Genomic DNA, 12,408 nt, shown 5'->3' with positions numbered 1-12,408 from the left:
TTTTGAGATTTGAGGCTGTCTGCATCAGTGTCCATCTCCCACGTGTGTGATCATTAAAATCATCGTTTGACTCAACCCGACCGGACCAGTGTTGTTATTGTGGTTTTTCTCTTGTCTCCATCCCCAATAATTTTGAACCTTAACATCCTGCTTTAAAGGGCGCTTCATCTGCTGGGAATGACATGTTTCTTCTAGTATGTAAGGCTCAGCCCATCTTACTGGGACTTACTTTTGTAGATCCACATGCTCTAAACCTGGTGCTCCATGATTGGTGCAGAAGCTTTAAGCTACTATTAACAAATAATGACCGTGGACTTAGTTGTTACTACAATAACTTATCATTGAACAACTTTTAATTTTACTTGTAAAACTATGCAAGTAGAATTGAATGGGGCACAGTGAGCTGAGCACAGGCCCACTCTGTGACACTCAGAGGTTTGTGGATATCATACTGAGAGTATTGGACACAGTGCAGCCAGCTTGCAGCCACTTTCCCACCACTTTAGCACAATGTTTACTTGAGACTCAGCCACACTAATGTTCCTGGGCAGACATGTGGTGCAGCATGGCTGATGGCACTGTACCTGCAGCTGTCATGGACAAGAACCACTCAATACCTCACCCAAGCCAAGCCTGTGCTGATGTTGTGATCTGAGACCGAGACACTAACCCAGGATCATGATATGATGTTGTGAGAGTTTCACTAAGAATTAGCTCTGATTACAAGATTTCAATCTATCGTAACTCTAATTTGTATTTACTTCAGTTTGTTCATCTTGGAGCTGTGTGCAGCTGAGGACAGTCTTATTATTACCAGGTGAGGATATGTAACAGCCACAGTCTGTAGAGATGATGTCACCATGGAGTGGTGACATCATTGCTTTATAAAACTGTTTATAAAGCAAATAGTTTTTTGCTGTATGAATTTGCCTGATAAATTTTGTATCCCTCCATAACTTTTGCTGTGAATAAGACATGGTGTCCAAAGTTACTGTACTTATTGGTTATACTGTGACTTATTTGGCAAATATACCCTTTGTGATAACAAAGCCAAGCCAATATGGATTACAGATTGGGGGGGGGGGGGGGGGGCACACATTTTGGCAGCCGATGCCACACAGCCTGATAAAATCTGTATCCCTCCATAACTTTTGCTGTGAATAAGACATCTTCTCTGAAGTTACAGTACTTATTGGTTAGATTGAGATTGATTTTGCAAATGAACTCATTCGTGATAGCTTCGCTACAAAGTGTAAACCGAGTGTAAATTCACTGGAGAGCGTGTTTCCATCTGGTTTTACAGTATTATAGTATCAAAGTCTTTTTCTAGACAAAGTATTCCCAGCAGGTTATTTAAGTGTACAGTATACGGTAAACTGTCTTCCACACGGCACATTACAATGTCACGAAACTAATATTAAATTCATCGAGTCTGCTGTTTTCCAGCTTTTACTCTTTATCGCGTCGACTGCAGATCAGTGACAAGTAGCGTACAGAACGGAGCTGGGCAAGCGGCTCCTCCTACTTTGCGCGCTCCCGTGAATGGGGAAACAATTTTTGACGGGGGTAACTACTTTGGCACAACAGCGTTCTGCCGTCAAGGGCAATCATTGGTTAAATGTGATCATGTGACTGATGCAAGCCAGATCCTTTTATTTAGCAAAACTGTGATTAATAGTTAAATATTATTGTTGAGGGGCACAGACAGGACTCCGCACGCGCACACACATTAAAAAAAAATAATAATATATATATATTTTTTTTTTAAAGTTGCCTCAACAAAAGGGCACCTTGGGCACCCATCAGGAAAGGGGCGGGTGCTCAAGCCCCTCTAGCCCCCCCCCCCCTCTGCACGTGCCTGCCTTTAAAGGTTCTTCAATGAACCACTGAAAGAAATGGTTCTTCAAAGAACCATTGTTTGAAAGGTTCTTTGTGGCACCAAAAAAGGTTCTTCTATGGCATCAGTCTAAAGAACCACTTTTGGTTCCAGTTGGCACCTTTATTTTTCTGAGTGTGGGGTGGCAAGTGCCACCCTAAAATGATCTCTTGCCACCCCAAGTGCCACCCCAGTTTTGCATATGACAGTGTTGTTTATTAAAATAAGATCGCATTAACAGTTTGAGCGTAGTTACAGTCAACAGTGAATATAAATGCTAAAACTGAGTATATTCCATAGTGTCCCCCCCTGCATCAGTAACAAATGGTTCAGCCCATAGCAGGACCGGCTTTTTTCTTGTTTTCAGCAGCAAGCGATGCTTATGATCGTGCCAGAGCACATTCTGAACAACACCATGGGAATTTCGGATTTTACACAGGTGGGTGGATGTTACACTGTGGAAATGGAGGAAAGTGAGTGTTATTAACCCTCTGTGGTCCACGGACACGCTGCACCTCCAAATCACATGACTGATGTAAGCTGCCATAGCAACAAGCTGCAGCAACGCTGAGTCTCTGTTTCAGCCACATTGAAAGTTCGGACTTCAAAGTTTTTAAATTTTAATTACAGGCCAGTAAATCCAGAGTTATGATCATATATATATCAGCCACGCTTTGTTCTAAACACTGTCATCACGTTTGTGTGTGTTTTAAGCGTTTTCTAAGGACAGCGCGAAAACAGTAAAGAAAGGAAAAAATCCACGTTTCCTATCGGTGGAAAAAATGCACCATGTCGACCAAGAAAATTTCTCTAGATCCGCCCTTGGTCTTGCTGCCACAGATGGAGCTACCACAGCCAGGGGAAGGAGTACTAGCGGTCCAGAAGCAGCGGCCAGCCAACCACTGCAGAGGCCGGCCACTTCAGAGAAAGCCAAAGACAGGACCCTGGACCCCAAGAACCACCCGACACCTGGGGGAACCCCGACCGCGCAACTAAGAGGAACAAGCCATCCCCGGAAAACAACCCTCATAGGAGCATGCCAGCAAGTCTCGCACCAGTTGTGACATCACATCCTGTGTCGTGTGACATAATCGTTGTGGTGCGTTGATCAGTATCGCTTAATTTTTGTAACTTGATCCATTGTGCCGTGGTCGTTGCAATCATGCTCATTTTTCCACCATTTTAATGATGATCCTGCACCGAAGCTCAGAGACACACGAAGACACAGAGTGAGATGTTGAAGCAGTTTGAAAATGTGAATTTGTGGAGAGAAGTTTGCAAAAAACACCCTCAACAAAGTCGTGGCTTCCAGGTTTGGCTTCTCCTTATCAGCTCGTGTGACGTGAGCATAAATCTTTGCACAGATAATGTTCATATGTGGATTCCTGGTTTCTGCAGTTAATTGTGACCCAAAGCGTATTTTTAAAGTGGTTCCAGGCAATAAAGTCTAAAAATAAATACATCTACTTCCTTTTTCTGTGTTCCAGCCTCAGTGACTCTGACACAGTGCTGTAATATTTACACCTCTGATGAAAACAGAGTTTGTAGTTGCAGAGAAATACTCGACTCATTTTGGGCATTTACGAGCAGGAACCTCAGAAAGCCCCTCGCTGCTTCACTGGTTAAGAAGCAAAGCAAACATTAGTTCACAGTGATGTTAATTAAGGCCCAAAGTTTAGGAACGAACGTCAGCACTTCACTAATGAATGTAATGCTGATTCATGTGCTTGTTTTGTAATGTGCATGTTGTGCGTTGCTATTTCCCATATTCTTTGGCACTGATAGATGAAGAGTCTCAGGCAGGACCGAGGCTGCCAGCTGCTGGCAGTGAGCAGGGAGAGAGCAGCAGAAGCTGGGCAAGAGCAGGGCACCTTCAGCCCCCTTCATCAGTCAGAAATCATTTGGGTGTCTGTGTGAAATGTCTGATTTTTAAAATCTTTTTGTAGACATATTTATTAAATGTTTAACAATTATATAGAAGAAAGACAATGTAAAGAACAAAACATGACAAAACAAAAATGAGTTGAAGTTATGAACTGTTTCTGAGAGACAAATAACACCAGGATCCTTTTTGTGTAGCTGACAGCTGGTAACTGTGCAGGGGCGGGTCTAGCAAAGTGTTGCCAGGGGGGCAGGTAGGGCATTAACAGGGAGAGGGGGGCACAAAGAAATACTTTTCTTTCTTGTTCTCATTTAAAATGTCTCACTTTTAATAAATAATTATCTGAATCTTACAACAAACGTTTTCATCTGATGTAAAATGTATAGAAATCCATTATTGTACATAGTCATTTTTTTAGGGTCCCATCATAATTTCTTCAGAAGTAAGTACTGCATATGATGCCAGTGTTTCCCACATTTTCTCGATTCTGCACCAGTACTGTGTGTAAAATGCATCAAAAAGTCAGTTTGATTCTTTCTCAGCTGTCTTTCTGTCTCCTTTCACTTTTTAAAGGTTGCCATGTTAGAAAACATATTTTGCCCTGCCGTGCTGTTTATTGATGTGGCAAATGAAAGGTTTATGAAAATATATCTAAATCTGTCATCAGTAATCAGCAATGATCATGTCTCACCTCTAGTCTCTGTCTTAATTTCAGGTTTCCACCGTGTGTTGTAGATGTTCAGGAGGTTAACTCGACCAACAGTCTACTTCCTGTTTAGAATAGCAGGACAGGGAGGATGGTGCAGGTTTAAGTTTATTAGACTGATGCATGTATACCAACAAGACAGCGTCCATCACTGTGACAACAGCGTTTGTTTTCATTCAAAGGCTTCATGGTTTTTCCTATATGTAAAACTTTTACCACCGGCTCGTGTGACAAGACTCCCCCCTTATGCCTTCGGGTGCAGTCTTGACTCTACTTAAACATTCTGTGATAAAAGATACATCTCGAAAAATAAATATCAGTCTAGGGTTCATATTAGGGTTGGGCGATATGACCCAAAATTCATATCTCGATATTTTTTACCTGGATGGCGATATAAGATATATATCTCGATATTATTATTTTTTTAAGCCATAAGTTAAGAACAAAAAGAGAGTTCTTAGTCACACTGTGTCCCAGCTGTCACACGGGCACTTTTATTTACATACAGCGTAGATGTACATGAAGAAATTACTCAAAAATAAATTATCAGCATTTATTAAATAATCATGGTCCATAAATAAAAGAAAACAATGTTGTTTTTGTGCATAACAAAAAGCTCACAATTGTGCAGTCAAAATGTAAACTAATAGATGCTGAGCGTAATAACAAAGAGACAGATTTCACAGCTGCACCACGTCTCTGAACAGGTCTCTGAACACGTATCACTCCGCGAGGCTCCTCCTCGGTAGCCGTAGTCCTCTGACAATCCATCAAGCGGTGCAACTCCGTAGCTTAGCAAAGTCATATTAAAACATTTTTTGACAGATTGCTGAGCGCTGTGTACCACATAAAATCGGTTCGCGGTCAGTAAGCACAACCAGAATTCATACATAAGGTGCACTGTCGATTTCTGAGAAAATGAAAGGATTTTAGGCCGTGCAGCACCTCCGGGCTGCATATCGTTAGCGCGGTTAGCTCGTTAGCGCGGTTAGCTCGCTAACACGTTGACACCGTCCAGCCCCACGCACGGTAACTCGCTAACGGAGATTTTCCGCTTTCATCTTGTCATTGCCTGCAGGTGAAGCTATGGGGGAGGCGGAGTTGTGTTCAGTGAAGGAGAGGCGAGGCCGAGTAACGCAGCGTAGAGACAAAAGTGGACGAAAGAGAGGCAAACCTGCGGCTCCACAAGTATAATTATAACGTAACATAGACTATATCGATATAAACGATATTGTCACATCTTATATCTCGTATGAAAATATATCGATATTTTTAAAAAACTCGATATATCGCCCAGCCCTAGTTCATATGATTCTCGTGTCTACACAGACAAGCGGAGGCTAAGGAAATACACTTAACCGATTAAGGCTAATACATCTGAATACTCAAATGATAAGACACCATGCAATAAACCCAACACAGGATCTCAGGGTTAGAAAATGTATTAACCCTTTACAGCCGATCGGAGCGGGCACGCTCTGTTTTGCGTAACTATTTTTAAATCCCGGTAGCTCTGCAACCACATAAGCTAGTGCAATCATTTTTTTTGCATATGAAACTGGAGGAGTTGTACTTACATCTTATGCTTGTCCTAGGTCACAGTTTCCTTCCACATATAGCTTTGCAAAAACTGCATAAAAAGCACTTGCAGCAACAAAAACATGATATTCCAGAAACACGCTTCGCCGATCCGATGTTTGTAACACTTCCTACGTCCATCAGCGCGAACTATCACATGACCGCATGACCTGCCCGAAACCGGAAGTGGCGTCATTTTGCGGAAATTAGTTTTTTTTACCATCGTGACCTCATGAGCTTATACTTGTGTTTTTAAAAGTTATGTTTGACTTTATGACTTTCTGTGTCGTTTCTGGGATGCTTAGGACTCATATTGCACTGCTGGAAATAGTTTATTTTGATGCATATGCTGTTATTTTGCAAATTTGCACTATAATATTTATTTTCGTTTTTCCTGCAGTATATAAAAATTGGTGTATTTCAAAAATAAAACTATGAAGACACTTAAAATAAATTTCCTGTGGTGGGAAAATATTTTGTGCAACTTTTTTGTATTTACAGTTTTGAGGGATAAGCCTCTTAAATTTCTCTAACTACAAATATATGTTAAAAAAACAAAAACGATTTTCAATTTTTTTGTAGTTTATTGCACTTTTTTTGCAATTTATGTAATTACTATGCACCTAATGCAGACATATTATTAAAGTTTGGTATATTATGGTTGTATTGATGTATAGCAACTTGAAATGCTCCCAAAAATGGCTCCACAGCATGTAAACATATAATATAAGCTCTGGCGGACTTGGTTCTATGGTAGGTCTTAAAGGGTTAATAAATTGCAGGAAATTCACATCCAACCCTTTTTCCTTCATGAAAAAAACACATATACAAAACATACAATAAACCGCGGGGATAGATTTTAGTATTTTTGCCCTTAACCTGTCCAATGTTATTCTTTCCCCAGAGTGCACTCTTAGTCTATTTTTGTTGTTGGCGCGCTTTAGTTGGAGCTCTTAATAATAACAACAATACCTCCGTGTATCCGTGACGTCTCGACCTCCTCCGATGAATAACTCGCTCTTTGTGGTAGCAACCGTCTCCACTCGCGGCAGCGAGCAACGAATCTCCGGTTCCTTAGATAGCAGCGAATCATCCACGGTTAGCGACTCTCTCCCGAGACAACTCTCAAAACTCCGTCTCTCCGCTCCGGCGGAATCTCCGTTAGCCAGGACCGTGGCGTTAGCCTAGCTCCAGCTAGCCAACGTAGCCAAACGTGCCCCGTGCTTTCTCCAGCACAAAAGGTACGGGAAGCCCAGCTCAAACACTCCGAATGATTACCGGGAAGTCCGCAGGCGGGTAATGCGTTGTTGCCGAACAACTTTGGTGACATAAGCAGTCCCGAAGCCCGTGCTTCGTCTATGCCATTTTAGTAATCCTCCTTTTTTCCCTCTCTTTCTCCGTCCTTCCTCTCGACTTCTTTTCCCCCGGAAGTCATCTGCAAGTCATGACCTCTCGTGACGTAGCATACAAAACAAATTACACCTCTTCTCTTTTAACAGACATTCACATTCCATGAAATTATGTTTTTTTTTTACGTAACTGATTTTTCCACACACTATTTATGCAATTTAATACAAACATTTATATCACATATTTATACCACTCTTAACCTCAAAATGTTATTTTCTCTTCGACTTATTCTCATGAAAAACACAAAATAAATGCCACTGATATTTATCAGAGTATTACATATAATACCTGGTGGGCCGGTCTCCAGTCAAAATGCCCGCGACCATTTTTTGTCCCAGTCCAGCCCTGGTCAGGAGTCACAGTCAAGTGTGAGCTGCATGGCCCCTCTATGAACATTGTGGCTTTCCTAATGGCCCCTGTTGAGTCTAATTGTTGAATGTTATCAATGTGTTTCTTAAATTTTACAGGTCTTAGTTCAATCTGTAGGATCAAGACATTCCTGTGATCCTGACCACCTCTCCAGCCACTCTGTGCTGGGGGAGGATTATTGTCGACACATCTCTGTGAAGATTCTGTTTCTTGTGTGGTCAGCTTCCTGCCCTTTAGTGGCTTCACTGTGTTGTGCACGCTGAACCAATACAGGAAGTGAACCATATATTGGGTGTGGGGTAGATTACCATTTTATGACTAAGGATGCTGTTAGAAACAGTTGGAAGTCACACACACAGAGAGACACACAAACACTAACTCACTCAAACAGCTGAACTACAATGATCCATGTAGCAAACACAAACTGTTATATCGCCTTTGGGCTTTTGGAGCCTTGACCTGACTTTTAAAAAATAATTGGAAAAAAGCTCTATGCTGCTACAAAATGAAAAATAGATATTTGCAAAATTCTGCCTAAGTATGTATTTTACCTGGTTACTGCGTGTGGTGGGCGTGGTCTGCAGCGCCGCTGCAGGGGAGGCGGACGCACCTGAGCGGCACCCGCAATCACGCCTTAACGTCTGTGCTCTCTCTGCTGTTGTTGGTGTGTGTCGGGCTGTGAGCTGCAAAGCTACAGCTGGCTGTGTGCGCACAGCAACCGTGTGTGTAAAGTGGTCAATAAAGAGATGCTGAAAAGCGCGTTCATGCAAACATCGTCGGGTCTGCCGTGATATGTTTACAACGGGACTTCTGCTCCCGAACCTCTGCGCACAGCGTCTGCAGGTCGGGGCTGTACGAAGTCACTTTATCTCTACAGACTGTAAGCTGTCGTCTGTGAGGCGTGAGCGTGTTTGTTTGAACACAGTTCACGGTGGAGAACAGCTGCTGACATAATGTGGATCCAAGATCCATAACTGGCCTACCTGGGGCTGAAAGTCTCCATAAATGCAGGCGTTTCGGCGGCTACACCGGCTTCCACGAGTGTGACGCTTATTTTGAGAAAATAATAGAATATAAATGTATTTTTATATTCCAATATCACAATAATCTTCCAATGTAGAACTACAAGTTAAAAAAGAACTAACATAAATCAAATCCACTTCAGCTAAATACTTCTCATTTATTTCCATCTTACATGCTGTGACTGCAGCCATTCCCACATCTCTGTGAATGGGACTCATGGACATGGATCAGTGGTTGTTGATCAATGGTCCTGAGAATCTGCATAATTAAGATGAAGGAACGGAGCTCCCAGCCCATCGTTCCTGCAGCTGCTTTCAGTCTTTATGCAAATGTCCTGTTTGTAAGACTGAAACCTGCAGCTGAGACTGAAGACGTCACCTGATGATGACGACACGTTTCTCCCACAAAACGCTGCGTCCAGATGAACAGAAGCAACAGACTCACTTTCCTGGATGATTGAGATGCATCAAGACTTCATTGTGTGTTACTTCTCATTCAGCACAGACACATTATTCCTGTTAGGTCATGTCAGCTGTCACTCAGTACAAGCACAACTGTGAACAACACAAACTTCTCTTCAATGTGTCACAGAAACACTAAGTGTGAGAGCCTGTATGACACACAGGACAGACTGTAAGCTCTGCTGGCTGCACAGCACTTTGTAGCAGTTTTCCAACATGTCCTCCACCCGTGATGTCAGTGGTGGGACCCCAGTCACAGCACTCAGCACCACCTCCTTTAAATGGATTTTATAGCAGTTCCTCCCGTTACTCGGTGCAACGCTTCTTAAATGTGTTTTTGCAGGATAAAACACAGCAGGTGGTGTAGAGAGGACGTCAGCTGACGGAGCAGAGGGAGGCAGACTGTGGATAAATGACAGAGTGAGAGGAGAGCAACCATGACAGAAGCACAGGTGTGGCAGATAGAAGTGGCTTTATAGACACTTATTGTCAGTCCTCGTGCATGCTGTGGAAATAAGTGTCTGTGTCATGAGGTGACATGTGAGCTTATCTTTGGTCAATAAAGCTGAACGACCAGTTTTCACTTTGCTTGTTACGCTTGTTTAGTGACGTCTGGGTTTCTGTGGAGCCCGAATTTTGATGAGTTCTGGTGAAATCATCTGAGATCATCTGAGCATCGGTGAAGAGTCAGCAGAGAAAGTGTGGGACAGAAGTTTGCTTTGGACACATGGACTGAAATCAAAAAGTAACAAACAGGATTTCCAATGGACAGTATGGAGAAGTGAAAGTACACAAAGGCTGTGCTGGAACACGTGTGTTACACTTTTTGACAGCTGAGAACAAAACACAATATTTTGCATCATCTCTGCAGTGTCTCTTCTTTCCTCTGCTGTTGTGCTTTTAGCTCCAAACTGTTTCAAATGGTTTGTCAGCAAGCTGACCTCTGACCTCTGCAGTACTAACTCCTGACCCGTACAAAGAGCGGGCGTTTCTGACCTTTGACCTACAGCTGTATGTCTCTCAGTCTCAGTTCTTCTCTCCGTCACTGATGGAGCAGGTGTAGTTGCTGCTGACAGTCAGTCGTTTGTTTTCTCAGAGTGAGGCTGAAGTCTGAACTGTTCAGAGCATCAGGTCTCATCAACGTGCGCTGCTGTAACGCCGCTTTGTCCTCTGAGATCACCAGGTATGAAACCTGAGTGCTGACAGAGCAGCATGTTCCCCCTCATTCACCTCCACCACCACAGCCAAGGCATGCTGGGAAACTGAGGACACACAGACGGAGAACTGAAGTGTCTGCTGTGTGTTCATCTCAGAGTCCTCACAGGTGACACATTAGCTCCAGAACACCAAGCCAGGTGTTTGAAGCCTGACAGGGATTCTTCCCATCCAGAGGGAGGATTTAGCTGCACAACAATGAACATTAGTGTGTAGTTTAGAAACACAGACTGTGCCTGCACTGCATCTAGTGAAGAAAAGTGTTACTGCCAGAGAACCAGGCTCCTTTAAAGCAGCTGATATTAAGGTTGAAAAATCAACAATAAGCTGATGAAATCAACGTTTCACAAAATGGTCAGCAGCTAAAATCTGGAGCCGTTCTTTGGTGGTAATTAACAGTTTGTTCTTGTTAGCTAATTATGTCATTAAAGGTAGCAGCAGAAGCCTTGTGTTGAAAGCCCATTCACTCACACATTCACACAGTATGTGTGTGTCTGTGTTACACTGTGGACATCCCTTCTGTTGGAGCGCCATCTTGTGGCAGGTTTAAGAAATGTTCTTCTTGTAAATCCAAACTGATGCACCTCCATAGCAGACTGTGGAGGCTTTCAGTGACATGAAGACTTGATTTATACTGTCATATTCTCCTGTTACACAAAGCACAGCACGCTGAACATGGATGAACTGAAACTCCCAGCATCTGACTGAGGAAAAGCACAAATCATTCTCACACTGACTCCTGCTTGATTTTAGATTTGCTTTCAAATCCTCACACTTTCATATGAAGCACTAAATGGGCTCCAGACTGTTTATCTCAGCTTCCTGTCAAACACACTGCTGCTCACACCGAGGCTCAGTTTACTCCTCCAGCCTGGCTTAACCTGCTGTCTGTTAAAAACAGTCCCACACTCCTCTGTTTAATCCTTCTGATCAGACTCTTTGATTTTGTATTGTTTTTACCTGAAGTTGTGTTTTTGACATGGTTCTGTCTGTGAAATAAAGCTCACACACACACTGCTACAGTCCTTCATACACTTAGAAACGAAGCTGCTCCTTTCCTCAGTGCTGACACATAAAGAAGAGTTGCTTTTATATCCAACACGTCTCTGTTCCAGAAAACAGCTTCAGCAGCCTCTGAGTCTGAACTTGGAGTTGGTTATAAGCCACAGGCCTGTGTGCACAGCAATGAGGAAATATAATGCAGTAAGTGAAACATGGATGTGTGGAACAGATTATCCCAAAGGTTGATTCTGTTCATCTGGACGTTCTCAGTGAAACATTTGGTCTCTCGGTCAGGTGACTCCTTTAGTCTCAGCTGACTGCAGCTTTCCAAACCTTTGTCACTGGATCACTCACTTCATCTCCAACGTGTCCCTGACACAGACAGCTGGAGCCGTTACAGCAAAATCATTGATCATCGTTTTTAGAACATTAGCTGGTGTTGGTGGGCAGGCTAGCAGTGCTAATTGTTAGCACTAGTTCTGCTGCTCTCCCTTTGTCTCTGTTATTGTTGGTCTTTAGTGAACAATAGAAAGTGTCTTCATGAGACTGTTGCCTAATGTTCAAATGTAGATAACACCACCTGCACCAACCTGTTACACAGCACAACCCTCTGGTGTAGCTTTGGCTGGAGCACATATTGGCAGCTCCAGTGACATCACCACTCCATGGTGACATCATCTCTACAGACTGTGGCTGTTACATATCCTCACCTGGTAATAATAAGACTGTCCTCAGCTGCACACAGCTCCAAGATGAACAAACTGAAGTAAATACAAATTAGAGTTACGATAGATTGAAATCTTGTAATCAGAGCTAATTCTTAGTGAAACTCTCACAACATCATATCATGATCCTGGGTTAGTGTCTCGGTCTCAGATCACAACAT

The 12,408-nt window shown here is 42.8% G+C and overlaps 1 protein-coding gene across 19 annotated transcripts in view; it reads right to left on the bottom strand.

The window, feature by feature from the left end:
* Positions 1–7,496, bottom strand: part of LOC113010159 (phospholipase D1-like) — a 34,776-nt gene extending 27,280 nt beyond the window's left edge. For 11 of the 19 annotated variants that reach the window (XR_013905477.1, XR_013905483.1, XR_013905478.1 and 8 more), the window contains exon 1: positions 7,015–7,496. The gene's annotated coding sequence lies outside the window, so the exon portion shown is untranslated. Of the gene's footprint in view, positions 1–4,449; positions 4,530–7,014 lie in introns of all 19 variants that reach the window. The other 8 variants (XM_080297697.1, XM_080297701.1, XM_080297671.1 and 5 more) reach the window with 7 other exon arrangements.
* Between the last annotated feature and the right edge of the window lie 4,912 nt (positions 7,497–12,408).

Source organism: Astatotilapia calliptera, chromosome 3, assembly GCF_964374335.1.
Source record: "Astatotilapia calliptera chromosome 3, fAstCal68.1, whole genome shotgun sequence".
Lineage (NCBI taxonomy): Eukaryota > Metazoa > Chordata > Actinopteri > Cichliformes > Cichlidae > Astatotilapia > Astatotilapia calliptera.
Note: the sequence above shows the minus strand (reverse complement) of the source record. Positions and strands in the feature narration are given on the sequence as shown.